Source organism: Protopterus annectens, chromosome 2.part2, assembly GCF_019279795.1.
Source record: "Protopterus annectens isolate FY-2018-M chromosome 2.part2, PAN1.0, whole genome shotgun sequence".
Classification (NCBI taxonomy): domain Eukaryota; kingdom Metazoa; phylum Chordata; order Ceratodontiformes; family Protopteridae; genus Protopterus; species Protopterus annectens.
In genome coordinates, this window is record NC_056730.1 from 24,281,539 (window position 1) to 24,300,906 (window position 19,368).

The window sequence follows — 19,368 nt, forward strand, 5'->3', positions numbered from 1 at the left end:
TGTTATAGGTCACATTAAGGGTGGGAAACGTTTTGAAATTATTTATTGTGGTCTCATTTTTTTATATCACAAATACATGGCATTTTAACAGGGGTGTGTACACTTTTCATATCCACTGTATGTATATATATATATATATATATATATATATATATATATATATATATATATATATAAAACAAGCTAGTGATTTGTGCCTTCAATAAGAGGATTCAAAAATTAAATTTTTAAATGGTAGCATCCCTAGCCCACAGACAATGTCAACCAAAACAAGTATCAGGCAGTTTGCTCACTCTGGGTGATTATTCAGATGACAGCATTATAGCTGAGTTTCCTTCTCATATTATGGATGCAGGTAACAAAGAGTTAAATATCACGGACAAAGCTTTCCAGTATTGTACAAAAAGCTTACCTCCTTCTGATATCGCAATACCTCATGTTCTGATTGTGAAATGTAGTTGTCCAGCCTCTAAAACATGTACAATTATAAATAAAAAAAAGAGTTTTTAAAACTGCTGCAAAAGTGGGGATTCTTTATACATGCCTGAGGTTTCTTGTCCCACATACTACCCTCTCCAGTTGCCCAGCTAATCAGGAGCCTTTAGGGCAGTAACTGAGGCTCATCCCTTATGTAAAAAGATAGTGATAAGCAGACACCCATATAAGAAGATGTGGAAAGAGATGGGAAGTATCCTGGAGTCTTGGATGTCCATATAGGATGTTTTGTGGTTTCTCCTACTTTCCTTAGAGGGAAAAAGACATTTATACAAAATATGTTTTTATTTATTTAGCATGAATTGCACCTTCTCCATGATAGCTTGCCCTTCTGCACTGTCCTTTTTATGCATCTGCTTTCAAGTTTAAAGCTGGTCAAGGATCTATCTCATCTATATTTGAATAAACTACTAGTGAGTGCTGGTCCCAGAGACTGCTAAATGAATAACAATATCGTAAAACTTTGTAAGCTGGCTTGCAACTGCTCTCACTGTTTTATAAGGCTACCTGGTATTCATCTTTTAGGACTTTGTATGTTAATAAAAAACGAAAGCGATCCCACATCATACAGGCAGCCAATTCATATCCTGCACTATTGTAAAAGCAACACTTACGGAGTCATCACTTCAGATCTCCTGGCTATGCAATCTTTCTGTGCTTGAGGGAATCCCTGAGTTCTGCACAATAATGCATGTATTAGGTAGGGATATCTCAACTGTGTCAATTAGGATGGGAGAAAGAAAGAAACAAACAGCTGTGAATAAAGTCCTGCTCTAATCTCTTCTATTACTTATTGCTTCTTCTCATCTCCTAACATGAGTTACCTAGCATCCTTACCACCCCCTCACTCATCTTATTACCTTCTTTCCTTATTCTGTTCTTCACTTGCTTCTTCTCTTCTACACACATAATCCTTTATATCTCATGTCCTCACTACATCTTTCTTAGTTTTATTCTTCATTTATATTTGTTTCCTTTCCTTTATCTCTGCTCTTCTTCTAATTATTTCTCACAATGTTATTAGATGAATAATTGTATGATTTGTAACAATTAACATCAATTACTAATTTTGTTTTTATGTATGTGTTTGCTCATAGGCTCATAGGCATGTACTAGGCTAACAACCACTGGGGCCTTTTTAAGACTAGACATGCATCCCAAAATCTCTCACAAGTTCTTGTAATATTGGTAGTGTAAGCAGGGGGTTGGGAGATTAAACATTTACAAGCAGGGACCTCAAGATCAACCACATTCGGGTGCCTGAGTCCCTTAGAGACATAGGTGCAAAACCAGGGTGAGTTTCCTGTTCCCCATCCAGTTGTCCAAGTTGCACTTATATTGGATTAGGGTGAACTCTGCTTCACATGGATGGGGAGTCTCTTCCAGAGACATGACAGTCTGTGGGATACATACCTGTCTTTGCAGCAGGTCATATTTATATCACAAGCAAGGCAAGGTTTGAGTCTTTAAAATGGGTAATTCTGGTACTGCTTGTTTTGCAGATATGCAGGAAGTCCATTAGGGTGGGGTCTGACAATACCTTGTATGCCAGGCTTAGATCTCCTCTCAATAGCCTGTAGGGGACAGAATACAGGGACAGGGCAGTCTGCACAGCATATATTACTTAGTCTTTGTATTATTTTACTGGGAACCGTCTGTGGAGGTTCCAATTCTTGGACGTGCCTGGTTAGGTACGTATCAAAGAAGGCATTGTACTCAATGATGGCTCTGATGAGCACAGAATACAGTGGGGCAGTGACCTCCTTGGACCTAGATGCCATACTTTTGTTTTTAAATTGCACAACATGGAATGATTTCCTCAATATCAAAGACACATGATGGTCAAAGGTTAGATTACTGTCTACATGTGTCCCCAGGTCCCAGACTACTGGGTTGACTCTTAAGGGTGTGTTAGGTAAGGGTTACCAATATGGTAGTTACCAAGGGTAGCCACCTTCCTGAAGGATACTGTTATGCATTTCCAGGCATTTAGTTTTAGTCCATGGTTCTGACACAAGTTATCTTACTGTGCAAACCCTTCTTGGAGAACATTAGTGTTGGTGGGTAATTCTATGACTGCTCCTAATTTGCAATTGTCTGCAAATCTGGCCAGCCAGAGCCCCTTGATATTGGCCTTGACTTCAGAGAACTGTATGCCAAAAGGGGACTGTGCTGGTAACTGGCCTCCTTGTAGAGGTGGACTCCCCAATTTTAACTTCCTGAATCCAGTCTTTGAGCCAGCTGCCTAACCACTAAGTGACATAAGAGTTTATACCTAACCTACTGAGTTTGCCAACAATGTCCAAGTGAGTATTGTGTCAAGGCCAGGACAAGGTAAGCAGTGTGAAACATGTTGCCCTTGACCACTACTTTGGTAACCTTCAGAAAGAAGCCCACCAGGTTGAGTAGGCATGATCTGCAGTTGATGAAACCAAATTAGGTTGGGTCTAGAGTCTCAAGTTTTCCTATATCACTATTGATCATTTCTATGATATTCTTTCTTTGTGTTTGGATATGAGACTACTGAGACTGATGGCTTTGTAATTTTCAGGGTCAGTAGATGGCCTGCCTTTATGCATAGAGATGACAGCTACCATTCTACATTCAGGAGGCATAAAGCCTGTTTGGTGGCTATGATTAAACAGGGATTCCAGAGGACCTAATATGCCTTATTTCATGCTGTTTAGAAAGCAGCCTGGAATATTGTTGAAGCCCATCAATGCAGTGCTCTTTTCAAAACTTTTCCCACCTTTAATATTACCTATAACCTGTACAATTCAATTTTAAAACAAACAAATCTGTTAGGAGGAAAAAATATAAAAAATAAAAAAATGTACAATACGCTGGTTGCATAAGTGTGCACGCCCTTAAACTAATACTTTGTTGTGTGTGCACACCCTTAAACTATTACTTTGTTGAAGCACCTTTTGATTTAATTACAGCATTCAGTCTTCTTGGTAGGAATCTATTAGCATGGCACATCTTGACTTGGCAATATTTGCCCACTCTTCCTTGTAAAAGCTCTGCAAATCTGTCAGATTACGAGGGCATCTCTTGTGCACAGCCATCTTCAGGTCACTCTACAGATTTTGTATTGGATTTAGATCTGGGCTCTGGCTGGGCCATTCCAAAACTTTAATTTTATTCTGGTGAAGCCATTATTTTATTGATTTGGATGTATGCTTGGGGTCATTGTCATGTTGAAAGGTGAAATTCATGTTCATCTTCAGCTTTCTAGCAGACGCCTGAAGGTTTTGGGCCAAAAGTGATTGCTATTTGGAACTGTTCATAATTCCCTCCACCTTGATTAAAGCCCCAGTTTCAGCTGAAGAAAAGCAACCCCAAAGCATGATACTGCCACCATCATGCTTCACCGTGTGGATGGTGTTCTTTTGGTGATGCGAAGTGTTGTTTATGTGCCAAACGTACCTTTTGGAATTGTGGCCAAAAAGTTCAACCTTGGTCTCATCAGACCATAACACATTTTCCCATATGCTTTTGGGAGACTTGATGTATAGTTTTGCATATTTTAGCAGGGCCTGGATGTTTTTCTGGAAGAAAAGGCTTCCGTCTTGCAACCCTACCCTTTAGTCCAGATATATGGAGAATATGGGAGATTGTTGTCACATGTAGTACACAACCAGTACTTGCCAGAAATCACTGTTGTTGTAGGTCTCTTGGCAGCCTCCCTGACCGGTTTTCGTCTTGCCTTTTCATCAGTATTGGAGGGACATCCAGGTCTTTGCAATGTCACTGTTGTCCCATATTTTCTCCACTTTTGATGACTGTCTTCACTGTGTTCCATGCTATATCCAATGCTGTGGAAATTTTTTTGTACCTTTCTCCTGACTGATACCTTTCAACAATGAGATCCCTTTGTTGCTTTGTAAGCTCTCTGCGAACCATGGCTTTGCTGTAGCAGGCAACTGAGTAGATGTCAGGAAAATCCTACTAGGACAGCTGAACTTTATTTGGGGTTAATCAGAGTCTCTTTAATTGATGGAAGGTGTGTACCCACGATGACTGAATGCTGTAATTAAATCAAAAGGTGCTTCAACAAAGTATTAGTTTAAAGGTGTGCACACACAACAAAGTATTAGTTTAAGGGTGTTTACACTTATGCAACCAGCATATTGTACACTTTTTGTTTTTATATTTTTTCCCCTAACAGATTTGTTTGTTTTTCAATTGAATTGCACAGGTTGTTATAGGTCACATTAAGGGTGGGAAACGTTTTGAAATTATTTATTGTGGTCTCATTTTTTTATATCACAAATACATGGCATTTTAACAGGGTGTGTACACTTTTCATATCCACTGTATGTATATATATATATATATATATATATATATATATATATATATATATATATATATAAAACAAGCTAGTGATTTGTGCCTTCAATAAGAGGATTCAAAAATTAAATTTTTAAATGGTAGCATCCCTAGCCCACAGACAATGTCAACCAAAACAAGTATCAGGCAGTTTGCTCACTCTGGGTGATTATTCAGATGACAGCATTATAGCTGAGTTTCCTTCTCATATTATGGATGCAGGTAACAAAGAGTTAAATATCACGGACAAAGCTTTCCAGTATTGTACAAAAAGCTTACCTCCTTCTGATATCGCAATACCTCATGTTCTGATTGTGAAATGTAGTTGTCCAGCCTCTAAAACATGTACAATTATAAATAAAAAAAAAGAGTTTTTAAAACTGCTGCAAAAGTGGGGATTCTTTATACATGCCTGAGGTTTCTTGTCCCACATACTACCCTCTCCAGTTGCCCAGCTAATCAGGAGCCTTTAGGGCAGTAACTGAGGCTCATCCCTTATGTAAAAAGATAGTGATAAGCAGACACCCATATAAGAAGATGTGGAAAGAGATGGGAAGTATCCTGGAGTCTTGGATGTCCATATAGGATGTTTTTGTGGTTTCTCCTACTTTCCTTAGAGGGAAAAAAGACATTTATACAAAATATGTTTTTTATTTATTTAGCATGAATTGCACCTTCTCCATGATAGCTTGCCCCTTCTGCACTGTCCTTTTTATGCATCTGCTTTCAAGTTTAAAGCTGGTCAAGGATCTATCTCATCTATATTTGAATAAACTACTAGTGAGTGCTGGTCCCAGAGACTGCTAAATGAATAACAATATCGTAAAACTTTGTAAGCTGGCTTGCAACTGCTCTCACTGTTTTATAAGGCTACCTGGTATTCATCTTTTAGGACTTTGTATGTTAATAAAAAAACGAAAGCGATCCCACATCATACAGGCAGCCAATTCATATCCTGCACTATTGTAAAAGCAACACTTACGGAGTCATCACTTCAGATCTCCTGGCTATGCAATCTTTCTGTGCTTGAGGGAATCCCTGAGTTCTGCACAATAATGCATGTATTAGGTAGGGATATCTCAACTGTGTCAATTAGGATGGGAGAAAGAAAGAAACAAACAGCTGTGAATAAAGTCCTGCTCTAATCTCTTCTATTACTTATTGCTTCTTCTCATCTCCTAACATGAGTTACCTAGCATCCTTACCACCCCCTCACTCATCTTATTACCTTCTTTCCTTATTCTGTTCTTCACTTGCTTCTTCTCTTCTACACACATAATCCTTTATATCTCATGTCCTCACTACATCTTTCTTAGTTTTATTCTTCATTTATATTTGTTTCCTTTCCTTTATCTCTGCTCTTCTTCTAATTATTTCTCACAATGTTATTAGATGAATAATTGTATGATTTGTAACAATTAACATCAATTACTAATTTTGTTTTTATGTATGTGTTTGCTCATAGGCTCATAGGCATGTACTAGGCTAACAACCACTGGGGCCTTTTTAAGACTAGACATGCATCCCAAAATCTCTCACAAGTTCTTGTACTATTGGTAGTGTAAGCAGGGGGTTGGGAGATTAAACATTTACAAGCAGGGACCTCAAGATCAACCACATTCGGGTGCCTGAGTCCCTTAGAGACATAGGTGCAAAACCAGGGTGAGTTTCCTGTTCCCCATCCAGTTGTCCAAGTTGCACTTATATTGGATTAGGGTGAACTCTGCTTCACATGGATGGGGAGTCTCTTCCAGAGACATGACAGTCTGTGGGATACATACCTGTCTTTGCAGCAGGTCATATTTATATCACAAGCAAGGCAAGGTTTGAGTCTTTAAAATGGGTAATTCTGGTACTGCTTGTTTTGCAGATATGCAGGAAGTCCATTAGGGTGGGGTCTGACAATACCTTGTATGCCAGGCTTAGATCTCCTCTCAATAGCCTGTAGGGGACAGAATACAGGGACAGGGCAGTCTGCACAGCATATATTACTTAGTCTTTGTATTATTTTACTGGGAACCGTCTGTGGAGGTTCCAATTCTTGGACGTGCCTGGTTAGGTACGTATCAAAGAAGGCATTGTACTCAATGATGGCTCTGATGAGCACAGAATACAGTGGGGCAGTGACCTCCTTGGACCTAGATGCCATACTTTTGTTTTAAATTGCACAACATGGAATGATTTCCTCAATATCAAAGACACATGATGGTCAAAGGTTAGATTACTGTCTACATGTGTCCCCAGGTCCCAGACTACTGGGTTGACTCTTAAGGGTGTGTTAGGTAAGGGTTACCAATATGGTAGTTACCAAGGGTAGCCACCTTCCTGAAGGATACTGTTATGCATTTCCAGGCATTTAGTTTTAGTCCATGGTTCTGACACAAGTTATCTTACTGTGCAAACCCTTCTTGGAGAACATTAGTGTTGGTGGGTAATTCTATGACTGCTCCTAATTTGCAATTGTCTGCAAATCTGGCCAGCCAGAGCCCCTTGATATTGGCCTTGACTTCAGAGAACTGTATGCCAAAAGGGGACTGTGCTGGTAACTGGCCTCCTTGTAGAGGTGGACTCCCCAATTTTAACTTCCTGAATCCAGTCTGTGAGCCAGCTGGCTAACCACTAAGTGACATAAGAGTTTATACCTAACCTACTGAGTTTGCCAACAATGTCCAAGTGAGTATTGTGTCAAGGCCAGGACAAGGTAAGCAGTGTGAAACATGTTGCCCTTGACCACTACTTTGGTAACCTTCAGAAAGAAGCCCACCAGGTTGAGTAGGCATGATCTGCAGTTGATGAAACCAAATTAGGTTGGGTCTAGAGTCTCAAGTTTTCCTATATCACTATTGATCATTTCTATGATATTCTTTCTTTGTGTTTGGATATGAGACTACTGAGACTGATGGCTTTGTAATTTTCAGGGTCAGTAGATGGCCTGCCTTTATGCATAGAGACAACAGCTACCATTCTACATTCAGGAGGCATAAAGCCTGTTTGGTGGCTATGATTAAACAGGGATTCCAGAGGACCTAATATGCCTTATTTCATGCTGTTTAGAAAGCAGCCTGGAATATTGTTGAAGCCCATCAATGCAGTGCTCTTTTCAAAACTTTTCCCACCTTTAATATTACCTATAACCTGTACAATTCAATTTTAAAACAAACAAATCTGTTAGGAGGAAAAAATATAAAAATAAAAAAATGTACAATACGCTGGTTGCATAAGTGTGCACGCCCTTAAACTAATACTTTGTTGTGTGTGCACACCCTTAAACTATTACTTTGTTGAAGCACCTTTTGATTTAATTACAGCATTCAGTCTTCTTGGTAGGAATCTATTAGCATGGCACATCTTGACTTGGCAATATTTGCCCACTCTTCCTTGTAAAAGCTCTGCAAATCTGTCAGATTACGAGGGCATCTCTTGTGCACAGCCATCTTCAGGTCACTCTACAGATTTTGTATTGGATTTAGATCTGGGCTCTGGCTGGGCCATTCCAAAACTTTAATTTTATTCTGGTGAAGCCATTATTTTATTGATTTGGATGTATGCTTGGGGTCATTGTCATGTTGAAAGGTGAAATTCATGTTCATCTTCAGCTTTCTAGCAGACGCCTGAAGGTTTTGGGCCAAAAGTGATTGCTATTTGGAACTGTTCATAATTCCCTCCACCTTGATTAAAGCCCCAGTTTCAGCTGAAGAAAAGCAACCCCAAAGCATGATACTGCCACCATCATGCTTCACCGTGTGGATGGTGTTCTTTTGGTGATGCGAAGTGTTGTTTATGTGCCAAACGTACCTTTTGGAATTGTGGCCAAAAAGTTCAACCTTGGTCTCATCAGACCATAACACATTTTCCCATATGCTTTTGGGAGACTTGATGTATAGTTTTGCATATTTTAGCAGGGCCTGGATGTTTTTCTGGAAGAAAAGGCTTCCGTCTTGCAACCCTACCCTTTAGTCCAGATATATGGAGAATATGGGAGATTGTTGTCACATGTAGTACACAACCAGTACTTGCCAGAAATCACTGTTGTTGTAGGTCTCTTGGCAGCCTCCCTGACCGGTTTTCGTCTTGCCTTTTCATCAGTATTGGAGGGACATCCAGGTCTTTGCAATGTCACTGTTGTCCCATATTTTCTCCACTTTTTGATGACTGTCTTCACTGTGTTCCATGCTATATCCAATGCTGTGGAAATTTTTTTGTACCTTTCTCCTGACTGATACCTTTCAACAATGAGATCCCTTTGTTGCTTTGTAAGCTCTCTGCGAACCATGGCTTTGCTGTAGCAGGCAACTGAGTAGATGTCAGGAAAATCCTACTAGGACAGCTGAACTTTATTTGGGGTTAATCAGAGTCTCTTTAATTGATGGAAGGTGTGTACCCACGATGACTGAATGCTGTAATTAAATCAAAAGGTGCTTCAACAAAGTATTAGTTTAAAGGTGTGCACACACAACAAAGTATTAGTTTAAGGGTGTTTACACTTATGCAACCAGCATATTGTACACTTTTTGTTTTTTTATATTTTTTCCCCTAACAGATTTGTTTGTTTTTCAATTGAATTGCACAGGTTGTTATAGGTCACATTAAGGGTGGGAAACGTTTTGAAATTATTTATTGTGGTCTCATTTTTTTATATCACAAATACATGGCATTTTAACAGGGGTGTGTACACTTTTCATATCCACTGTATGTATATATATATATATATATATATATATATATATATATATATATATATATATATATATATATATATATAAAACAAGCTAGTGATTTGTGCCTTCAATAAGAGGATTCAAAAATTAAATTTTTAAATGGTAGCATCCCTAGCCCACAGACAATGTCAACCAAAACAAGTATCAGGCAGTTTGCTCACTCTGGGTGATTATTCAGATGACAGCATTATAGCTGAGTTTCCTTCTCATATTATGGATGCAGGTAACAAAGAGTTAAATATCACGGACAAAGCTTTCCAGTATTGTACAAAAGCTTACCTCCTTCTGATATCGCAATACCTCATGTTCTGATTGTGAAATGTAGTTGTCCAGCCTCTAAAACATGTACAATTATAAATAAAAAAAAGAGTTTTTAAAACTGCTGCAAAAGTGGGGATTCTTTATACATGCCTGAGGTTTCTTGTCCCACATACTACCCTCTCCAGTTGCCCAGCTAATCAGGAGCCTTTAGGGCAGTAACTGAGGCTCATCCCTTATGTAAAAAGATAGTGATAAGCAGACACCCATATAAGAAGATGTGGAAAGAGATGGGAAGTATCCTGGAGTCTTGGATGTCCATATAGGATGTTTTTGTGGTTTCTCCTACTTTCCTTAGAGGGAAAAAAGACATTTATACAAAATATGTTTTTTATTTATTTAGCATGAATTGCACCTTCTCCATGATAGCTTGCCCCTTCTGCACTGTCCTTTTTATGCATCTGCTTTCAAGTTTAAAGCTGGTCAAGGATCTATCTCATCTATATTTGAATAAACTACTAGTGAGTGCTGGTCCCAGAGACTGCTAAATGAATAACAATATCGTAAAACTTTGTAAGCTGGCTTGCAACTGCTCTCACTGTTTTATAAGGCTACCTGGTATTCATCTTTTAGGACTTTGTATGTTAATAAAAAAACGAAAGCGATCCCACATCATACAGGCAGCCAATTCATATCCTGCACTATTGTAAAAGCAACACTTACGGAGTCATCACTTCAGATCTCCTGGCTATGCAATCTTTCTGTGCTTGAGGGAATCCCTGAGTTCTGCACAATAATGCATGTATTAGGTAGGGATATCTCAACTGTGTCAATTAGGATGGGAGAAAGAAAGAAACAAACAGCTGTGAATAAAGTCCTGCTCTAATCTCTTCTATTACTTATTGCTTCTTCTCATCTCCTAACATGAGTTACCTAGCATCCTTACCACCCCCTCACTCATCTTATTACCTTCTTTCCTTATTCTGTTCTTCACTTGCTTCTTCTCTTCTACACACATAATCCTTTATATCTCATGTCCTCACTACATCTTTCTTAGTTTTATTCTTCATTTATATTTGTTTCCTTTCCTTTATCTCTGCTCTTCTTCTAATTATTTCTCACAATGTTATTAGATGAATAATTGTATGATTTGTAACAATTAACATCAATTACTAATTTTGTTTTTATGTATGTGTTTGCTCATAGGCTCATAGGCATGTACTAGGCTAACAACCACTGGGGCCTTTTTAAGACTAGACATGCATCCCAAAATCTCTCACAAGTTCTTGTACTATTGGTAGTGTAAGCAGGGGGTTGGGAGATTAAACATTTACAAGCAGGGACCTCGAAGATCAACCACATTCGGGGTGCCTGAGTCCCTTAGAGACATAGGTGCAAAACCAGGGGTGAGTTTCCTGTTCCCCATCCAGTTGTCCAAGTTGCACTTATATTGGATTAGGGTGAACTCTGCTTCACATGGATGGGGAGTCTCTTCCAGAGACATGACAGTCTGTGGGATACATACCTGTCTTTGCAGCAGGTCATATTTATATCACAAGCAAGGCAAGGTTTGAGTCTTTAAAATGGGTAATTCTGGTACTGCTTGTTTTGCAGATATGCAGGAAGTCCATTAGGGTGGGGTCTGACAATACCTTGTATGCCAGGCTTAGATCTCCTCTCAATAGCCTGTAGGGGACAGAATACAGGGACAGGGCAGTCTGCACAGCATATATTACTTAGTCTTTGTATTATTTTACTGGGAACCGTCTGTGGAGGTTCCAATTCTTGGGCGTGCCTGGTTAGGTGCGTATCAAAGAAGGCATTGTACTCAATGATGGCTCTGATGAGCACAGAATACAGTGGGGCAGTGACCTCCTTGGACCTAGATGCCATACTTTTGTTTTTAAATTGCACAACATGGAATGATTTCCTCAATATCAAAGACACATGATGGTCAAAGGTTAGATTACTGTCTACATGTGTCCCCAGGTCCCAGACTACTGGGTTGACTCTTAAGGGTGTGTTAGGTAAGGGTTACCAATATGGTAGTTACCAAGGGTAGCCACCTTCCTGAAGGATACTGTTATGCATTTCCAGGCATTTAGTTTTAGTCCATGGTTCTGACACAAGTTATCTTACTGTGCAAACCCTTCTTGGAGAACATTAGTGTTGGTGGGTAATTCTATGACTGCTCCTAATTTGCAATTGTCTGCAAATCTGGCCAGCCAGAGCCCCTTGATATTGGCCTTGACTTCAGAGAACTGTATGCCAAAAGGGGACTGTGCTGGTAACTGGCCTCCTTGTAGAGGTGGACTCCCCAATTTTAACTTCCTGAATCCAGTCTGTGAGCCAGCTGGCTAACCACTAAGTGACATAAGAGTTTATACCTAACCTACTGAGTTTGCCAACAATGTCCAAGTGAGTATTGTGTCAAGGCCAGGACAAGGTAAGCAGTGTGAAACATGTTGCCCTTGACCACTACTTTGGTAACCTTCAGAAAGAAGCCCACCAGGTTGAGTAGGCATGATCTGCAGTTGATGAAACCAAATTAGGTTGGGTCTAGAGTCTCAAGTTTTCCTATATCACTATTGATCATTTCTATGATATTCTTTCTTTGTGTTTGGATATGAGACTACTGAGACTGATGGCTTTGTAATTTTCAGGGTCAGTAGATGGCCTGCCTTTATGCATAGAGACAACAGCTACCATTCTACATTCAGGAGGCATAAAGCCTGTTTGGTGGCTATGATTAAACAGGGATTCCAGAGGACCTAATATGCCTTATTTCATGCTGTTTAGAAAGCAGCCTGGAATATTGTTGAAGCCCATCAATGCAGTGCTCTTTTCAAAACTTTTCCCACCTTTAATATTACCTATAACCTGCACAATTCAATTTTAAAACAAACAAATCTGTTAGGAGGAAAAAATATAAAAAATAAAAAAATGTACAATACGCTGGTTGCATAAGTGTGCACGCCCTTAAACTAATACTTTGTTGTGTGTGCACACCCTTAAACTATTACTTTGTTGAAGCACCTTTTGATTTAATTACAGCATTCAGTCTTCTTGGTAGGAATCTATTAGCATGGCACATCTTGACTTGGCAATATTTGCCCACTCTTCCTTGTAAAAGCTCTGCAAATCTGTCAGATTACGAGGGCATCTCTTGTGCACAGCCATCTTCAGGTCACTCTACAGATTTTGTATTGGATTTAGATCTGGGCTCTGGCTGGGCCATTCCAAAACTTTAATTTTATTCTGGTGAAGCCATTATTTTATTGATTTGGATGTATGCTTGGGGTCATTGTCATGTTGAAAGGTGAAATTCATGTTCATCTTCAGCTTTCTAGCAGACGCCTGAAGGTTTTGGGCCAAAAGTGATTGCTATTTGGAACTGTTCATAATTCCCTCCACCTTGATTAAAGCCCCAGTTTCAGCTAAAGAAAAGCAACCCCAAAGCATGATACTGCCACCATCATGCTTCACCGTGTGGATGGTGTTCTTTTGGTGATGCGAAGTGTTGTTTATGTGCCAAACGTACCTTTTGGAATTGTGGCCAAAAAGTTCAACCTTGGTCTCATCAGACCATAACACATTTTCCCATATGCTTTTGGGAGACTTGATGTATAGTTTTGCATATTTTAGCAGGGCCTGGATGTTTTTCTGGAAGAAAAGGCTTCCGTCTTGCAACCCTACCCTTTAGTCCAGATATATGGAGAATATGGGAGATTGTTGTCACATGTAGTACACAACCAGTACTTGCCAGAAATCACTGTTGTTGTAGGTCTCTTGGCAGCCTCCCTGACCGGTTTTCGTCTTGCCTTTTCATCAGTTTTGGAGGGACATCCAGGTCTTTGCAATGTCACTGTTGTCCCATATTTTCTCCACTTTTTGATGACTGTCTTCACTGTGTTCCATGCTATATCCAATGCTGTGGAAATTTTTTTGTACCTTTCTCCTGACTGATACCTTTCAACAATGAGATCCCTTTGTTGCTTTGTAAGCTCTCTGCGAACCATGGCTTTGCTGTAGCAGGCAACTGAGTAGATGTCAGGAAAATCCTACTAGGACAGCTGAACTTTATTTGGGGTTAATCAGAGTCTCTTTAATTGATGGAAGGTGTGTACCCACGATGACTGAATGCTGTAATTAAATCAAAAGGTGCTTCAACAAAGTATTAGTTTAAAGGTGTGCACACACAACAAAGTATTAGTTTAAGGGTGTTTACACTTATGCAACCAGCATATTGTACACTTTTTGTTTTTATATTTTTTCCCCTAACAGATTTGTTTGTTTTTCAATTGAATTGCACAGGTTGTTATAGGTCACATTAAGGGTGGGAAACGTTTTGAAATTATTTATTGTGGTCTCATTTTTTTATATCACAAATACATGGCATTGTAACAGAGGTGTGTACACTTTTCATATACACTGTATGTATATATATATATATATATATATATATATATATATATATATATATATATATATATATATATAAAACAAGCTAGTGATTTGTGCCTTCAATAAGAGGATTCAAAAATTAAATTTTTAAATGGTAGCATCCCTAGCCCACAGACAATGTCAACCAAAACAAGTATCAGGCAGTTTGCTCACTCTGGGTGATTATTCAGATGACAGCATTATAGCTGAGTTTCCTTCTCATATTATGGATGCAGGTAACAAAGAGTTAAATATCACGGACAAAGCTTTCCAGTATTGTACAAAAAGCTTACCTCCTTCTGATATCGCAATACCTCATGTTCTGATTGTGAAATGTAGTTGTCCAGCCTCTAAAACATGTACAATTATAAATAAAAAAAAGAGTTTTTAAAACTGCTGCAAAAGTGGGGATTCTTTATACATGCCTGAGGTTTCTTGTCCCACATACTACCCTCTCCAGTTGCCCAGCTAATCAGGAGCCTTTAGGGCAGTAACTGAGGCTCATCCCTTATGTAAAAAGATAGTGATAAGCAGACACCCATATAAGAAGATGTGGAAAGAGATGGGAAGTATCCTGGAGTCTTGGATGTCCATATAGGATGTTTTTGTGGTTTCTCTTACTTTCCTTAGAGGGAAAAAAGACATTTATACAAAATATGTTTTTTATTTATTTAGCATGAATTGCACCTTCTCCATGATAGCTTGCCCCTTCTGCACTGTCCTTTTTATGCATCTGCTTTCAAGTTTAAAGCTGGTCAAGGATCTATCTCATCTATATTTGAATAAACTACTAGTGAGTGCTGGTCCCAGAGACTGCTAAATGAATAACAATATCGTAAAACTTTGTAAGCTGGCTTGCAACTGCTCTCACTGTTTTATAAGGCTACCTGGTATTCATCTTTTAGGACTTTGTATGTTAATAAAAAAACGAAAGCGATCCCACATCATACAGGCAGCCAATTCATATCCTGCACTATTGTAAAAGCAACACTTACGGAGTCATCACTTCAGATCTCCTGGCTATGCAATCTTTCTGTGCTTGAGGGAATCCCTGAGTTCTGCACAATAATGCATGTATTAGGTAGGGATATCTCAACTGTGTCAATTAGGATGGGAGAAAGAAAGAAACAAACAGCTGTGAATAAAGTCCTGCTCTAATCTCTTCTATTACTTATTGCTTCTTCTCATCTCCTAACATGAGTTACCTAGCATCCTTACCACCCCCTCACTCATCTTATTACCTTCTTTCCTTATTCTGTTCTTCACTTGCTTCTTCTCTTCTACACACATAATCCTTTATATCTCATGTCCTCACTACATCTTTCTTAGTTTTATTCTTCATTTATATTTGTTTCCTTTCCTTTATCTCTGCTCTTCTTCTAATTATTTCTCACAATGTTATTAGATGAATAATTGTATGATTTGTAACAATTAACATCAATTACTAATTTTGTTTTTATGTATGTGTTTGCTCATAGGCTCATAGGCATGTACTAGGCTAACAACCACTGGGGCCTTTTTAAGACTAGACATGCATCCCAAAATCTCTCACAAGTTCTTGTACTATTGGTAGTGTAAGCAGGGGGTTGGGAGATTAAACATTTACAAGCAGGGACCTCAAGATCAACCACAGTCGGGGTGCCTGTGTCCCTTAGAGACATAGATGCAAAACCAGAGGTCAGTTTCCTGTTCCCCATCCAGTTGTCCAAGTTGCACTTATATTGGATTAGGGTGAACTCTGCTTCACATGGATGGGGAGTCTCTTCCAGAGACATGACAGTCTGTGGGATACATACCTGTCTTTGCAGCAGGTCATATTTATATCACAAGCAAGGCAAGGTTTGAGTCTTTAAAATGGGTAATTCTGGTACTGCTTGTTTTGCAGATATGCAGGAAGTCCATTAGGGTGGGGTCTGACAATACCTTGTATGCCAGGCTTAGATCTCCTCTCAATAGCCTGTAGGGGACAGAATACATGGACAGTGCAGTCTGCACAGCATATATTACTTAGTCTTTGTATTATTTTACTGGGAACCGTCTGTGGAGGTTCCAATTCTTGGACGTGCCTGGTTAGGTACGTATCAAAGAAGGCATTGTACTCAATGATGGCTCTGATGAGCACAGAATACAGTGGGGCAGTGACCTCCTTGGACCTAGATGCCATACTTTTGTTTTTAAATTGCACAACATGGAATGATTTCCTCAATATCAAAGACACATGATGGTCAAAGGTTAGATTACTGTCTACATGTGTCCCCAGGTCCCAGACTACTGGGTTGACTCTTAAGGGTGTGTTAGGTAAGGGTTACCAATATGGTAGTTACCAAGGGTAGCCACCTTCCTGAAGGATACTGTTATGCATTTCCAGGCATTTAGTTTTAGTCCATGGTTCTGACACAAGTTATCTTACTGTGCAAACCCTTCTTGGAGAACATTAGTGTTGGTGGGTAATTCTATGACTGCTCCTAATTTGCAATTGTCTGCAAATCTGGCCAGCCAGAGCCCCTTGATATTGGCCTTGACTTCAGAGAACTGTATGCCAAAAGGGGACTGTGCTGGTAACTGGCCTCCTTGTAGAGGTGGACTCCCCAATTTTAACTTCCTGAATCCAGTCTGTGAGCCAGCTGGCTAACCACTAAGTGACATAAGAGTTTATACCTAACCTACTGAGTTTGCCAACAATGTCCAAGTGAGTATTGTGTCAAGGCCAGGACAAGGTAAGCAGTGTGAAACATGTTGCCCTTGACCACTACTTTGGTAACCTTCAGAAAGAAGCCCACCAGGTTGAGTAGGCATGATCTGCAGTTGATGAAACCAAATTAGGTTGGGTCTAGAGTCTCAAGTTTTCCTATATCACTATTGATCATTTCTATGATATTCTTTCTTTGTGTTTGGATATGAGACTACTGAGACTGATGGCTTTGTAATTTTCAGGGTCAGTAGATGGCCTGCCTTTATGCATAGAGATGACAGCTACCATTCTACATTCAGGAGGCATAAAGCCTGTTTGGTGGCTATGATTAAACAGGGATTCCAGAGGACCTAATATGCCTTATTTCATGCTGTTTAGAAAGCAGCCTGGAATATTGTTGAAGCCCATCAATGCAGTGCTCTTGGCCTTCGAGAGAGCATCAAGGAGCTGCTCCCTAGCAATAGCTGCAGGTTTCATATTTGATAATTCCTGAGGGATAGCATTCTGACTGTATTGGGCTATCTTCCATTAGTGTAATGGTTTTATTGTTACTGTATTTGTACTGTTAATTGTAGAGCTTTCCTCCCAGGAGCTCAGCTGAAAAGGAGCAATGTATTCAGCCAGATCACCTCATTTAACAAATGGAAATAAACCAAGAAGCAACATAGCAAAGACACAACACCTCTGCAAACCCCTCCTCTATATATATATATATATATATTTTGGAGCTTTTCTCCCCAAGCCTCTGATGAACAGGGGCTTCTACCCGTTCAAACTTTCCCAGTAATCAAACATCAATAAATAAATAAATACATATATACATATATTTAATAGTGTCAAAGGAATAGCTCTAGAATATGTTATTTCTTATACATGAAAAAGTCAGACTCAATGAGATAAAACCAGATGTATGACAGGCAGCAGTAAATTCATTGGTGTGGTGGTGATTTTCACACTGATTGTTTATTCCATGGGGGTGAATGGCACTGCATTTTTTAAATTCATTTATTGAAATACAAGGATGAAACTTCATTATAGGCTATGATTGTGTTTCAGCAACTTAAACACAACAGTTACAGAAAAATTATGTGATGTTAGTGTGAATGAAACTGACTGGCAGCATTGATGTGCCACCCTCCCAGCTACCACAGAGTAATAGATACCTATGGCATCTTGTGCCAAATCCAGATCAGTATATAATTCATGAAAGTAACAATATAGATATTGTTTTGTAGTCAGTATTACTGTAAAAGGGATTTCTATTTTGCCACCAGCAATGATTCACTGAGAGAGAGTGTGTGTGTGTGTGTGTGTGTGTGTGTGTGTGTGTGTGTGTGTGTGTGTGTGTGTGTGTGTGTGTGTGTGTGTGTGTGTGTGTGTGTGTGTGTGTGTGTGTGTGTGTGTGTGTGTGTGCGTGTGTGTGCGTGTGTGTGTGTGTGCGTGTGCGTGTGTGTGTGTGTGTGTGTGTTCACTTCTCTGTTGCCTGTATTGACTAGGCTGGACTTGTGGGTCACTGCATATACAGAGGGCTAGAGGAATAGTGCCCACCAGCACAATTTCATATTACCATCAGTTTGGCTACTTAACCATTGCTGAGGGTATGATCTGCTATCAAACTGAAGTGCCTGCCTAACAGATAGTATTTCAAGGCATAGAAGGACCACTTTATGGCAAAATGTGTTCTTTCTGTGGTGGAATATCTTCTTTGTGTATTACTCAACATTTTGCTGATGCAGCACACTAGGTGACCCTCACCATGAATATCTTGCAATAGTACTGTCCATAAACCTACCTCTGCTACATAAGTATATAAACCACCTCTTTCTGTCTCAAAGGGGCATTAGAGACATAGGTGCCAAACTAGAGGTGAATTTCTAGTTCCCATCCAATTGTCCAAGTTACACTTGAATTGTGTTAGGGAGGAACTCTGCTTCCTTCTTGTGAGATCTGTCAAAGGACAATAGTTGGAAAGCTGGATGCAAACTTTCTCTAGTGTCCAGTTAGTCCGAGGAAAGCATTCACCTGCCTTTTAGTGGAGGATGGAGGCCAGTTTTATGTCCTCTGTTTTTAGCTGAGTTCTTACTATTGTCTTTGTGTAAGGTATCCTAAAATGCTTGACATAAACCATGACCACTTTATTTTTATTAGCATTCACGAGCAAGCGTGCCGGTCCTAGAGATTTCTGGTAAGTGAGACTTGGACTCTACTGAATGAATGACAATGTCATCTAGGTATGCAGCAGCATATTATGAATGAGACGTCAATATTTTATCCATCAGCCTTTGGAAGGTATCTGGGTTTCACATACGTCAAATTTTGTGCTTGAACTCCTATTGTAATTATCATATGTACAGATGTATAATTATGTTATCTTCCTTGAAGCTTTTCTATTCTATTTTCACAGTAGGTGCGTGGAATAAATTTCTA